This window comes from Barbatula barbatula, assembly GCF_947034865.1.
Source record: "Barbatula barbatula genome assembly, chromosome: 2".
NCBI classification, from domain to species: domain Eukaryota; kingdom Metazoa; phylum Chordata; class Actinopteri; order Cypriniformes; family Nemacheilidae; genus Barbatula; species Barbatula barbatula.
This window is the reverse complement of record NC_136767.1, coordinates 4,436,082-4,451,872: the sequence shown is the minus strand read 5'-3', so window position 1 is coordinate 4,451,872 and position 15,791 is coordinate 4,436,082. Positions and strand designations below refer to the sequence as shown.

Below are 15,791 nucleotides of genomic sequence, written 5' to 3'. Positions count from 1 at the left end.
GTTTGTACAATAATTTATTGACAGACTGTGTCATTGTGATGCAGACAGGAAAAGACAGCACTGCATAGCACAAACAAATGTAGAAATCTGAACATAAGACAATCTCCTTTGGGAAAACTGTACATGCAGTGCAGTGGAATTACAGTGCAGTCTTCCTACACCTCCTGACGTTCCTGTCTTTTGGGCAACGGATTCTCATCCACATCACAACAAATATCTTCTCTTGCGATACAGCGTGAAAATCATCTTTCAGAGTGTCTAATCCAGCCTCTGCAGGCATCAGCTGTGATGTCATCACACGTTACATCCATGGCAGCCAGAAGGGTCATCTGTGTATGCGGCTGGCCATCATATACTTTTAATCTTCATGCTGAGAAAAATACCTCAACGGGGTTGAGTAGGGTGAGAGGAACTCCACCAGCATCCTGTTGTGGGCCGCAAACCATTGCCTGATGATGTTGGAGCGATGGAAACTGACATTGTCCCAAACTAACACGTACTTTGGCAGGTCATCTCCAATCTGCCCCCTCTCTTGTTCAGGGATGATATCCCTGTAGAGAGTGTCAAAAGACTGTTTAGGTGTGAAAAGGGGCCGTCTGCAACACAGTGAAGTTGTCTTGCAGTCCTATGTGGAAAGAATATAGCAATGCAAAACACTAAATTGAGTAAAATAAAATGCCACCGTTTACTTAAAGTATACTTACTGTATATTGTAAAACTAGTGCTTAAATGTCGTGGGGATTATACTATTCTACAGAGACCCATTATAATGCATTTTGATCAACATGACATAAGCAATTGATAATGTAGGAATCTGCACAGAATTTTGTCATAATCATTTGCATGGATGTACCAAAGCATTTGCAACTTGTTCAAAGAAATGAGAAAATGCTTGTTTGATGTGCACACGTGACACAAGGATGTAAGGATTGAACAAGATGTTTTGAGAATTTCAAATCGGATCAGAGAAATGTACCAAATTGACTTAGAAAAAACTGTATTTAAAGTGGGGGGGGGGTACTTTTGGGGCAGTTTTGTTTCACCCAAGTGTCCCATTTCCACCCCTCTCAAACTAATGCATGGATGCATATAGCCAGAAACAATTCATTTGATGCATGCAAAGAAGCAACACATTTGTGTCTCAAGAAGCATTTATTCATGATTACGTAGACATGCTAAAATTTCAAGGCCACACACTACACATTACACATTACACATGACATTACACATTTCATAAAATTTACATTTAGTCATTTAGCAGACGTTTTTATCCAAAGCGACTTATAGACGAGGAAACATTGGAAGCAATTATAACAATATAGGCAACAAACTGCATAAGTTAATTAAATCCAGTCCATTAAAGCCTAGCACAGCATACAAAGCTAAGAATAGTGAGGTAAGTAAAAAAATAATTTTTTAAGAAGACAGAAAATAATAACAGGTTAAAATCAGTCATCTACATTTTGACGGAAGATATGCATTTTCACACACTACACCGGCCTGTAGTGTTCTAGCAGTGTAAGGTTGAGAGTGAGTTTCTTCAGTAGCGGTGTGATGCAGGCCTCTTTGAAAGCAGTGGGAAATGTCCCAGTGGTGAGCAAAGAGTTGATGATGCGGGTCAGACCAGGCACAACTGCTGGAGAGATGGCATAGAGGAGATGGGTGGGGATGGGATCCAGTGGGCAGGTGGTAGGGTGGTTGGAACCAATGACCTTGGAAACATCATCTTCAGACATAGGAGAAAAGGCGGGTGATGGTGGCGTAGAAAATTGGCTGTTGATAGCGGTAGTTTTCTTTACGAAGAACGATGCAAAATCATCAGCCTTTAACTCCGATGAAGGTGTGGGAGCAGGCGGACAGAGGAGAGCAGAGAAGGTTTTTAAGAGTGTGCGAGAGTCAGGAGAGTTGCTGATCTTCGAGTGGTTATAATCAGTTTTTGCAGAGGTGACGTCAACGGAGAAAGTAGAGAGAGAGAGGTCAGTATGGTCTTTTGACTTGTGCCATTTTCTCTCAGCTGACCGGAGGCTGGTGCGATGCTCACGTGGTACATCCGATAACCAGGGGGCAGACAGGGATGCACGGGCTGGTCCAGATGTAAGAGGGCATATGTTGTCCAAGCAGGATGTAAGCGTGGAACACAGAGTGTCTGTGGCACTGTTGGTATTCAAAAGAGAGAGCTCCTCAGAGGGGGGGAGTGCAGACAAGACAGCAGAGGAAAAGCAGGAGGGAGGGACCGTAGGTAGCGCCGGAAAGTGACCAGCGGTAAGACATCTGCGTTGTCTGGAGCGGTGAGGTCGGGGGTGACAAAGAAGTGATCAGACGTATGCAGCGGAGTGACCTGAGAGTGATGAGTGGAGCATTTCTCGAATCATCCTTGTCATTTGCAAAACAGTAAGTGCATTTCTGGTTTTGATTGTTTGATTGCAAGAGACGGCACATGATTCACGTTAACGCTTTTACTGTTTGTACAATAATTTATTGACAGACAGTGTCATTGTGATGCAGACAGGAAAAGACAGCACTGCATAGCACAAACAAATGTAGAAATCTGAACATAAGACAATCTCCTTTGGGAAAACTGTACATGCAGTGCAGTGGAATTACAGTGCAGTCTTCCTACACCTCCTGACGTTCCTGTCTTTTGGGCAACGGATTCTCATCCACATCACAACAAATATCTTCTCTTGCGATACAGCGTGAAAATCATCTTTCAGAGTGTCTAATCCAGCCTCTGCAGGCATCAGCTGTGATGTCATCACACGTTACATCCATGGCAGCCAGAAGGGTCATCTGTGTATGCGGCTGGCCATCATATACTTTTAATCTTCATGCTGAGAAAAATTCCTCAACGGGGTTGAGTAGGGTGAGAGGAACTCCACCAGCATCCTGTTGTGGGCCGCAAACCATTGCCTGATGATGTTGGAGCGATGGAAACTGACATTGTCCCAAACTAACACGTACTTTGGCAGGTCATCTCCAATCTGCCCCCTCTCTTGTTCAGGGATGATATCCCTGTAGAGAGTGTCAAAAGACTGTTTAGGTGTGAAAAGGGGCCGTCTGCAACACAGTGAAGTTGTCTTGCAGTCCTATGTGGAAAGAATATAGCAATGCAAAACACTAAATTGAGTAAAATAAAATGCCACCGTTTACTTAAAGTATACTTACTGTATATTGTAAAACTAGTGCTTAAATGTCGTGGGGATTATACTATTCTACAGAGACCCATTATAATGCATTTTGATCAACATGACATAAGCAATTGATAATGTAGGAATCTGCACAGAATTTTGTCATAATCATTTGCATGGATGTACCAAAGCATTTGCAACTTGTTCAAAGAAATGAGAAAATGCTTGTTTGATGTGCACACGTGACACAAGGATGTAAGGATTGAACAAGATGTTTTGAGAATTTCAAATCGGATCAGAGAAATGTACCAAATTGACTTAGAAAAAACTGTATTTAAAGTGGGGGGGGGGGGGTACTTTTGGGGCAGTTTTGTTTCACCCAAGTGTCCCATTTCCACCCCTCTCAAACTAATGCATGGATGCATATAGCCAGAAACAATTCATTTGATGCATGCAAAGAAGCAACACTGTGTGTCTCAAGAAGCATTTATTCATGATTACGTAGACATGCTAAAATTTCAAGGCCACACACTACACATTACACATTACACATGACATTACACATTTCATAAAATTTACATTTAGTCATTTAGCAGACGTTTTTATCCAAAGCGACTTATAGACGAGGAAACATTGGAAGCAATTATAACAATATAGGCAACAAAATGCATAAGTTAATTAAATCCAGTCCATTAAAGCCTAGCACAGCATACAAAGCTAAGAATAGTGAGGTAAGTAAAAAAATAATTTTTTAAGAAGACAGAAAATAATAAGAGGTTAAAATCAGTCATCTACATTTTGACGGAAGATATGCATTTTCACACACTACACCGGCCTGTAGTGTTCTAGCAGTGTTAGGTTGAGAGTGAGTTTCTTCAGTAGCGGTGTGATGCAGGCCTCTTTGAAAGCAGTGGGAAATGTCACAGTGGTGAGCAAAGAGTTGATGATGCGGGTCAGACCAGGCACAACTGCTGGAGAGATGGCATAGAGGAGATGGGTGGGGATGGGATCCAGTGGGCAGGTGGTAGGGTGGTTGGAACCAATGACCTTGGAAACATCATCTTCAGACATAGGAGAAAAGGCGGGTGATGGTGGCGTAGAAAATTGGCTGTTGATAGCGGTAGTTTTCTTTACGAAGAACGATGCAAAATCATCAGCCTTTAACTCTGATAAAGGTGTGGGAGCAGGCGGACAGAGGAGAGCAGAGAAGGTTTTTAAGAGTGTGCGAGAGTCAGGAGAGTTGCTGATCTTCGAGTGGTTATAATCAGTTTTTGCAGAGGTGACGTCAACGGAGAAAGTAGAGAGAGAGAGGTCAGTATGGTCTTTTGACTTGTGCCATTTTCTCTCAGCTGACCGGAGGCTGGTGCGATGCTCACGTGGTACATCCGATAACCAGGGGGCAGACAGGGATGCACGGGCTGGTCCAGATGTAAGAGGGCATATGTTGTCCAAGCAGGATGTAAGCGTGGAACACAGAGTGTCTGTGGCACTGTTGGTATTCAAAAGAGAGAGCTCCTCAGAGGGGGGGAGTGCAGACAAGACAGCAGACGAAAAGCAGGAGGGAGGAACCGTAGGTAGAGCCGGAAAGTGACCAGCGGTAAGACATCTGCGTTGTCTGGAGCGGTGAGGTCGGGGGTGACAAAGAAGTGATCAGACTTGTGCAGCAGAGTGACCTGAGAGTGATGAGTGGAGCATTTCTCGAATCATCCTTGTCATTTGCAAAACAGTAAGTGCATTTCTGGTTTTGATTGTTTGATTGCAAGAGACGGCACATGATTCACGTTAACGCTTTTACTGTTTGTACAATAATTTATTGACAGACAGTGTCATTGTGATGCAGACAGGAAAAGACAGCACTGCATAGCACAAACAAATGTAGAAATCTGAACATAAGACAATCTCCTTAGGGAAAACTGTACATGCAGTGCAGTGGAATTACAGTGCAGTCTTCCTACACCTCCTGACGTTCCTGTCTTTTGGGCAACGGATTCTCATCCACATCACAACAAATATCTTCTCTTGCGATACAGCGTGAAAATCATCTTTCAGAGTGTCTAATCCAGCCTCTGCAGGCATCAGCTGTGATGTCATCACACGTTACATCCATGGCAGCCAGAAGGGTCATCTGTGTATGCGGCTGGTGATCATATACTTTTAATCTTCATGCTGAGAAAAATTCCTCAACGTGGTTGAGTTGGGTGAGAGGAACTCCACCAGCATCCTGTTGTGGGTCGCAAACCATTGCCTGATGATGTTGGAGCGATGGAAACTGACATTGTCCCAAACTAACACGTACTTTGTAGAGAGTGTCAAAAGACTGTTTAGGTGTGAAAAGGGGCCGTCTGCAACACAGTGAAGTTGTCTTGCAGTCCTATGTGGAAAGAATATAGCAATGCAAAACACTAAATTGAGTAAAATAAAATGCCACCGTTTACTTAAAGTATACTTACTGTATATTGTAAAACTAGTGCTTAAATGTCGTGGGGATTATACTATTCTACAGCGACCCATTATAATGCATTTTTGATCAACATGACATAAGCAATTGATAATGTAGGAATCTGCACAGAATTTTGTCATAATCATTTGCATGGATGTACCAAAGCACTTGCAACTTGTTCAAAGAAATTAGAAAATGCTTGTTTGATGTGCACACGTGACACAAGGATGTAAGGATTGAACAAGAAGTTTTGAGAATTTCAAATCGGATCAGAGATCGGGCAGTTTTGTTTCACCCAAGTGTCCCATTTCCACCCCTCTCAAACTAATGCATGGATGCATATAGCCAGAAACAATTCATTTGATGCATGCAAAGAAGCAACACTGTGTGTCTCAAGAAGCATTTATTCATGATTACGTAGACATGCTCAAATTTCAAGGCCACACACTACACATTACACATTACACATGACATTACACATTTCATAAAATTTACATTTAGTCATTGTAATGGAAATTTTCTAGTCTAGCTTCTTGATGTGTTTGTCTATATGTTTACGAAGTGTTTATCTATGTTTTCTTTTCTAATGTTATCATGTTTTTCTCTAAATACGTCATACCACTCTGCCTTTGCCCTCGAGCAGAGGCCAAGATGTTCTGTTTGGAATAACGGAACTTCCCGTAAACCAGCTCGGGATTCTTGTTAGGGGGCAAAGGGAGGGGGTGTCACGTTTTTAATCATATATATACTCTGGGTGCAGGAGGAAAGAGCGCCTTTGCTCTGCACCATGCTCATTGCTCATGATGCAGATTAAACGACAATAAAATACTTTGCAAAGTACTTGATGTCTCTGTATATTGCGTTTGTCAAAATTGACTCACCTTGATTAAGGAATAAGAAAATTCCACAACAATTTGGCGACGAAGTATGGGATCACAAGGCTGACGGAGAACGGACTAGAGTTGACTGATCATCCTGGACATAGCAAATCCAGCTCTAACCCCATACAGGGACGAGAGAACTCTACTCCGGACCCCAAGCTGACGTGATCCCAAAAGAACTCAGTGCAAGGCACAAAAAGGAATAGAAAACAAAAAGATAGATTTCTGAACAGTCTGGAACAAAAGGGGAGACTACTTAGCGCTAAACAGTCTGGGGGACTGCTTAAAACAGTCTGGTTAAAGAGGGGAGACTACTCAGAATCGAGAGATTCTAAACAGTCTGGGGGACTGCTTAAAACAGTCTGGTTAAAGAGGGGAGACTACTCAGAATCGAGAGAGATTCTAAACAGTCTGGGGGACTACTAAGAAATGATATGGATAAACCAACATACAGAGAAATGAGGAAAAATTGGGGAACGGGAAGTTTACAAGGTGTACCCTATTTAATAGAAAAAGCTAACTTTCCAGAAAACGGTACATTTAGTACCACAAAATTAGAGAAAATAAGAGAACATATGGGGAAAAAAGACATATTTAAAATGTCCAAAAAAGAAAGGGAAAAATATGATGAAGCGTGTAAATGTTTAGAGTTATGGGAGAGGGAAGCAAATAGACGTGACTATGTTTTTAAAGAAAAGGCATTGGAAGAACTGCCACCACCGAAAACTCCATTGTACCCTGTTTTGCTTGAATATAATGATTTAACCCCTCTGTCTTCTTTACCCCCATCTATGACTTGTTACAAACACCAACCGGAGGATGATTGTGTCCCTCCTCACCGACATCTGAACCCGATTGAGGCAGCTCCAGTGCCCCCACCAGTGTCTCCACCAGCACCAGTGCCAGACATGCCACAGCCCGTGGTGTGTCAAAAGCAGGAAAGAGCGCAACCAGCACCGACGTATAAAGAACTTTTGACATTTTGCAAAGAATTCTCACCCTCAATGAAAAAATTAGAGAGACTGTTGAAAGTCAAACTGAAACCATCTGACCTAAGAAAGTTACAGGGTAAATGGCCTGTGGAGGAAGTATTTAAAGAACATTCTGGACTTCAACCTGATTCAGACGGACCGGACATTGGTCCGTTCATAGGACATCTCAGATCCACTTTTCTGCGAATCTCAGAGAAGAGCTGAGACGAGAAGTGGAAAAATCGTGCATCGAGCCAGATCGTGCGAGAATAAGCGAGATCGTCCGTCATGCTGTACACGCCGAAAGACAAACAGGCAAGAAAGAGCTTCAGAAGAAAAACACACAAGATAAAGAACTCCACATGGCTCTAATGAATATCGGAGTAGAGCATGGAGGAAGAGGAAACGGGAAGAGAGGAGGTCAGTGGCGTGGACGTGGAAGAGGAGGTTTTAAACCCTCTAGCATCTATGATCCAGAGAAATGTTTCAATTGCGGAAAGACGGGGCACTGGCGAAATGATTGTCCTGAGCCTCTGAGATCGCGGAGGTCAAGAGAAAAGGTAGATGGAAGTGAGGAGGTGAGGCATCATTCCGAGGGGGGTGAGTATGATTTCCCTTTCGAAACTCGAGTCCTGCGTGTTCAAAAATTTGAAGAAAAGTCAAAGAGATCGTTTTTCCCAATAAGTTTAAGTAGAATTTATTATCAGATGTAAAAGCTTCTTCCAGCTGGGGTTGTCTCTCAAACATATACATGAGCCGAACAACTGAATACACACTTCCAGGTTACAAGTATTTATAAAATATGTGACGTCGATTCTCTCTTCGGGCTCCTCCCCTTCATCGGGCGGGCGTTCAATCCTCCGGAACCAATCACCTCGGGACATGTTAATCTGACTCCATTCTCCCCCAACTATTGGCCCCTGCAAAACATTTTGAAAATAGCCGGTCCTGCCGAGAGATGCGATTGACGCACACACACACTTGTTATCTGAGACCCTGCTTCTGCATACCTCAGAGCTCGTGTTACACACTTCTGCCAACTAGTTTTCAAGACAAAAAACCCAGCACAGCATGGACATATATTTGACAGTAAACATGAATTTATAATACATAAAACATCATAATCTCAATAATATGCAATGAAGAAATGCTTTTTCCTACTGTATGCAATGAAGATCTGCTTAGCTCACATTCCATGATGAATGAAAACGCTTTCTGAACTTTGCTAAAATGCACAATGCTTGTGTGCAACAAACTGCTTGATTTTTTGATAGATTCAGGGGCAACAAATAGCCTACTGTGATTCACAAGAAGTGTTTAAATTTGCCAGAGTCTAAACTAGCTGTGTTTTCCCTAAATGCTAGTGGCCCTAATGTAGAATAATTTATGTCAAAAGGGTGCAATGCGAGTTGGGGAGTGTCAAATTTCAACACAGGTTTCTCATGTCTGACTGCTGCCCGATTGATTTGCTGTGCAGAGTCATAATGTGTATGATGACAGATTGAGCATGATACCAACACGACCCGTGTGCAGCGCTCGTACAGCTGTACGATGTAATATTGAATTACGTAAGTATGATGTAGAATGTATTGCCTCACAGAGCCTCATGACGTTGATTGCAATGGTGTGGGGAGCTGTGGGTGTTTTGCTGCCAAATATGCGCACGCCATAGAATGGGTTAAAAGGGACGACGTGCAATATTCAAATTTGTTGCACGCCCATCGTGAGAATCATGCCTGTCTGTCAGCAACAAGGGGACTTGAAGTGTTTTCACACACAAAAAGATTAATGAAGAAATTTTGGGAAGGTGCCCGTACAACTTCGGGGAACAGGAAAATATTATGTTGGGTTGATTAGGAACTGTGAACCTGTTGTGATAACGCCCAAGGGTAATTTCCATCCACGCAAACAGCAATTCCCCCTCAAAACAGAAGCCTCAAATCAGAAGACCTCAATGGCATAAGGCCAATATTTAATGAGTTTAAAAAGATAAAAAAAGAAAAAAGAGGCATAGTTGTGCCATGTCCAAATTTACCGGCGCGCAGGCCTTTGTTTCCAGTTTAAAAGATAAGAGAAAAAAAAAACACAAAGTAAATGTCTCCAAAGTCCAGCTGGCAAAACAAGTTGTTCGTTTTTTGGGTCACGAAAATACTGACCGCGGCAGACAGCTGTCCGCAAAGCGTGTCTGCAATTACAATGGCAATGGCAATGGCAATGGCAATGGCATTTTATTTATATAGCACTATTAATTTCAACCAAAGGTTGACCAATGTGCTTTAACAAAAAAGAGGCAATATTATACAGTGTGATAAGAAAGAAATAATAATAAAGATACACAAATCAACTATCAAAAGCCTTATCAAAGAGATAGGTCTTTAGCCTAGTCTAAAAAGAAGACACAGATGGAGCATTTTTTATTGTCATTGGCAGTGAGTTCCAAAGTTGAGGAGCAACATATGAGAAGGCTCGGAAGCCCCTGCGCTTTCGTTTCATCTTGGGAACAGACAGAGTCTGATCGTTGGAAGACCGAAGAGATCTACAAGTCTTTCTCTCAACCAGTAGATCATCAATGTAGGAGGGACCCAGACCATTTAAAGATTTTAAAACAATAAGCAAGAGTTTAAAAACTACTCTATGGCACACGGGCAACCAATGCAGAGATCTTAAAACAGGAGTAATATGAGCACGTTTATGGGTTCCAGTTAAAAATCTAGCTGCTGCATTTTGGACCAATTGTAGCCGGGACATAGAAGATTGACTGATCCCAAAATATAGTGAGTTACAATAGTCCAGTCTTGACGTAATAAAAGCATGAATGACTTTCTCAAGGTTTTTAAACGAGAGAAAAGTCTTTACCTTTGACAGGAGTCTCAGCTGGAAAAATGATGATTTTACCACTACATTTATCTGCCTATCAAACTTCAAGTGTTCATCAAAGATAACACCCAGATTTTTTACATGGTGCTTGACACAAGTGGACAGCCCACCGAAATTTATATTGGGGGCAGCCACAGAGTCAGACGGTCCAAATATAGTGATTTCGGTCTTATCTTCATTAAAATTCAGAAAGTTCATCGATAGCCATACCCTTACATCACACAGACAGGCAAGAAGGGCATCGACACCATTAGAGTTTCGTTTAATAGGCAGATAAATTTGCGTGTCATCCGCATAACAGTGAAAATCCAGTCCATATTATCTAAAAATTGAACCCAATGGGAGCATATATAAAGAAAATAAAATGGGAGCCAAAATCGATCCTTGGGGAACCCCACATGTTAAGACAGCACTTTTAGATGAATGATCACCTATATTGATAGAAAAAGTTCTGTTTGTAAGGTACGATTTAAACCAGTTCAGAGCTTTGCCTGTAATGCCTGCACCAGACGACCGACAAGAATAGCATGATCAACCGTATCAAAGGCGGCGGTAAGATCTAACAACACCAGCGCAGCATGGTCACCTGAGTCACATATGACAAGCAAATCATTTAATACCTTCAAAAGAGCAGTCTCAGTGGAATGGTGTTTTCTGAACCCAGATTGAAAAACTTCAAAGATCATATTATCAGCTAAATAAGTTTGCAATTGTTCAAGAACAGTTTTCTCCATAATTTTTGTAATAAAGGACAGATTTGAAATAGGTCTAAAATTTGCTAAAATCGTGGGATCTAGACTTGTTTTTTTGTTCAGTAGTGGCCGCACAGTTGCATGTTTTAGCAGATCTGGAATAATACCAGTTTCTAGACTGCAGTTTATTATAGACAAAAGGTAAGGAGCTACCACATCCAGAACTTGTTTTAAAAGCTTAGGGGGAATTACATCAATAGCCGAGCCAGAAGGCTTGAGCTGAGTCACTAATGTAGTAAAATGGACATCGGAGACCGGGGTAAAATCACTCAGAACAGTAGGACATCTTTGGTACTCCGCGGGATTAGGCTGTAGATGATTTATCCCTGTTCTAAGATCATTTATTTTACTCATAAAAAATGATAGAAAGTCCTCGCAAAGTTGTGAGGATCCTTCTAACAATGAGCCAGAGGAGGGGTTAAGAGTAGCATTAATAATATTAAAAAGAGTTTTGGGTTTATGACTGTTCTTGTTTATAATTTCAGTGAAATATATAGATTTTGCTGATTTAACGGCTTTCTGGTATTGTGATAGGGATTCTCTTAGTATTTGAAGAGAGACATTAAGTTTGTCCTTTTTCCACTTTCGCTCTGCTCGCCTACACATCTGCCTAAGAGCACGTGTAGAGTCAGTTAACCATGGCTCCGGTCCAGATTTATGAAAAAATGTTTTAAAAGGTGCCACCAAATCCATAACACCAACACAAATGGTATTAAAACTGAGAAGTAATTCCTCCAACTTAAATTTTCATTCCACTCATCCATATGTAGGCTTTCTTTAGTAAAAGTGGACATAAAGTCCTCTCTAGTAGCTGAGGTGATAAGCCGAGCCTGACGAGCAGCAGATGCCTGTCTGACAACATTTAACTGAGATGAAAAGGAAAACAAAACAGTCTTATGATCAGAGAAGCCATTTTCACATACATCAAGATCACCGAAAGAAACCCCATGAGTTAAAACCAGATCAAGTGTATGACCATGCTGGTGAGTGGGTATATTAACCTGAGAGGTTAAGTCGAAGGCATTTAAAAGGTTTTTAAATTCTTTTGCCAAAGAATCATCAGCACAGCAGACATGAATGTTAAAATCTCCCAAAATTAATAGTTGTTCATACTTGGGTAACAGATCTCCCAAAAGGGTTGAGAAGTCATTTAAAAAGTCCTTGTTATATTTCGGAGGTCGATATATTAGTGCAACCAACAAGGGCTTGTCCAGTTTAATAGTAAATAACTGCAGTTCAAAGCTGTTTTGTTTGTTTGACGCCACAAGATGACAAAGAAACGAGTCTTTGTAGATGGATGCCAGGCCTAACCCTCGCCCCGAGATCCGGGGAGAATTTAAAAATAAGCAATTTTTTGGCAGCATTTCGGAAAAGGAGCTAAGATCCCCAGTGGTGACCCATGTTTCAGTCAGAAAAAGAAAATCCAGTTCACAAGCAGAGAAAAGATCGTTTAAAATAAATGTTTTGTTTACTACCGATCTGGCGTTGACCAAGGCCATCCGAACCCGCGGTAGATAGTCCGAAGAAGCTGCCTGTTTTTCCCTAGGAAGGGAGCGGAGATGGTTCTTGCACACTCCCCCACGCAAAAACCGAGGAGAGCGAAAGCCAGGGGGCGGCGTCAACGACGAAGGCAGAACCGCAACCATCCATCCGCACACTGGCTCCAGCGAGCGCCGGCGGACACGGAAAGCTCCAGCCATACCATCCTCAAGAGACGCCAGATGCACTCCGGGCATCCGATGTAAGCGTATGAAGTTTTTTAGCTTCATCGCTAGGCCGCCCCGCTTTCCACGGCGCCTCCTGCGCTTTCTCACCGGTAACAGGTACAGACAGCGGCGAAGGTGGGCAGGTATCGACTTCAGTAGTGGGGGGGGGGGGTGCAGGGTTCAACACAAACTGCTTGGTTTGATAGCGCAATTGAAGCATCTTTCAAGTTTAAAAGAGTAAGTCGGTCGTAGGTTAAAACTGAGGATGCGCATCGTATAAAAAATTGCATAAAACAAATTAAAAACACACACAACAATATTAAGTGATTGACGGCAAGCCTGCACCGGCGCCATCTTTTTACAGACATCGCAAGTCCAAAAGCATGTCCAAAAACATTCTTAATCACACATAGGTTGCTGATATGCTATCTGCCATTCTTCTCCCATCAGCCATTGTTGTGTGTAACTGTGACGCACACACTTTTGTATCTGAAACAATTTTTTTGCAGGAAGCCGACGGCTGACCTTGCAGCAAAGCAAGCAACATCAGAGACAGACAGATTTTCACCAGAAATCACTTACAAAACTCTTTCTCTTGCAGAGATGCAAACATTTTGCAGAACCAGCTGAGCGTGCACTCTGGAAGGAGTGCTCATGTAAATACACTGACAATGTTTGGGGAGGCCCAAATGGCCTCACCTGTTTGCCAAAACATTCTTTCCCTGCTTTTGCGATTTTGACGCATGGCCTAGACCACGCTTCAAAAGGGGGGATGTTACAAGCAATGTGTTTTTGTGTTTTTGCTCTCAAAATATTTGTGCAGGTCAAAGGAGCAGTAGCAAACGGAGCTGACAAATCATTCCACAGCTTCCAGCCAGGAGACTTCCAAGTAGTCAAAGATTTCAGGAGGAAGTCGTGGGAAAGACACACCTCCCACAGCAAAAAGGTGTCCAAGGAGGGGCAACTCCAACCGTATGGCTCTTCGCAATGGTCGTGCTGACTGAAGCGACAGGAGGGGCACTATTGGTGCTCGCAAAGGGAATCAACTGTTCGAGTCGGGGACACATCGAACCCTGAGAAATTAGAGATTATAGAATTTTGTTTCTGTCTAACACTATATTCCAAGTTTAATAAAATGGTATGGGGAGGGACAGTGTTACCCTAATTCTGCTAGGTACTGGGGAACAAATATGTATTTGTGTAGAGGTACGTGTACCTCAGTTGATGTTCTGGATAAGGCAACAAAATTTGAAAATGTGGGCAATTATGTCCCCTGGAACGGCCAAATAAAAAGGAAAAAGACTAGCTCTAACTCAGAAAAAATTTAATTATCAGGGAACCGGATGATATGACTAACAGTCTGTTGAAATGGTGGAATAGCTAAAGTTGGGGAGTGGGGCTGAAGCAGGTGGTGTTACCAATTCTAGTGGGATTTTAAGAACTGTTTAGATAGAAGAATGAAACCTGTAAGAGAAAGGGCGTTGCTCATCTTACATGGTCAAAGTATAAAGATTTTGGTTATCATATATGATAAAAGGGGGGAATGTAATGAAAATTTTCTAGTCTAGCTTCTTGATGTGTCTGTCTATATGTTTACGAAGTGTTTATCTATGTTTTCTTTTCTAATGTTATCATGTTTTTCTCTAAACACGTCATACCACTCTGCCTTTGCCCTCGAGCAGAGGCCAAGATGTTCTGTTTGGAATAACGGAACTTCCCGTAAACCAGCTCGGGATTCTTGTTAGGGGCAAAGGGAGGGGGTGTCACGTTTTTAATCATATATATACTCTGGGTGCAGGAGGAAAGAGCGCCTTTGCTCTGCACCATGCTCATTGCTCATGATGCAGATTAAACGACAATAAAATACTTTGCAAAGTACTTGATGTCTCTGTATATTGCGTTTGTCAAAATTGACTCACCTTGATTAAGGAATAAGAAAATTCCACAACATCATTTAGCAGACGTTTTTATCCAAAGCGACTTACAGACGAGGAAACATTGGAAGCAATTATAACAATATAGGCAACAAACTTTTGGGCAGTTTTGTTTCACCCAAGTGTCCCATTTCCACCCCTCTCAAACTAATGCATGGATGCATATAGCCAGAAACAATTCATTTGATGCATGCAAAGAAGCAACACTGTGTGTCTCAAGAAGCATTTATTCATGATTACGTAGACATGCTAAAATTTCAAGGCCACACACTACACATTACACATTACACATGACATTACACATTTCATAAAATTTACAATTAGTCATTTAGCAGACGTTTTTATCCAAAGCGACTTACAGACGAGGAAACATTGGAAACAATTATAACAATATAGGCAACAAAATGCATAAGTTAATTAAATCCAGTCCATTAAAGCCTAGCACAGTATACAAAGCAAAGAATAGTGAGGTAAGTAAAAAAATATTTTTTTAAGAAGACAGAAAATAATAAGAGGTTAAAATCAGTCATCTACATTTTGACGGAAGATGTGCATTTTCACACACTACACCGGCCTGTAGTGTTCTAGCAGTGTAAGGTTGAGAGTGAGTTTCTTCAGTAGCGGTGTGATGCAGGCCTCTTTGAAAGCAGTGGAAAAAGTCTCAGTGGTGAGCAAAGAGTTGATGATGCGGGTCAGACCAGGCACAACTGCTAGAGAGATGGCATGGAGGAGATGGGTGTGGATGGGATCCAGTGGGCAGGTGGTAGGGTGGTTGGAACCAATGACCTTGGAAACATCATCTTCAGACATAGGAGAAAAGGCGGGTGATGGTGGCGTAGAAAATTGGCTGTTGATGGCGGTAGTTTTCTTTACGAAGAACGATGCAAAATTATCAGCCGTTAACTCCGATGAAGGTGTGGGAGCAGGCGGACAGAGGAGAGCAGAGAAGGTTTTTAAGAGTGTGCGAGAGTCAGGAGAGTTGCTGATCTTCGAGTGGTTATAATCAGTTTTTGCAGAATTGACGTCAACGGAGAAAAAAGAGAGAAGAGACTGGTAGAGAGAGAGAGGTCAGTATGGTCTTTTGACTTGTGCCATTTTCTCT

General features: G+C 42.0%; 1 pseudogene across 1 annotated transcript in view; it reads right to left on the bottom strand.

Annotated features, from left to right (window-relative positions):
- The window catches only part of LOC306890569 (2-hydroxyacyl-CoA lyase 2-like), a 128,523-nt pseudogene extending 115,705 nt beyond the window's left edge, over window positions 1–12,818 (bottom strand). Inside the window, exon 1 of the transcript in view lies at window positions 12,525–12,818. The product of the transcript in view is annotated as a 2-hydroxyacyl-CoA lyase 2-like (transcript). The remainder of the gene's footprint in view (window positions 1–12,524) is intronic.
- Between the last annotated feature and the right edge of the window lie 2,973 nt (window positions 12,819–15,791).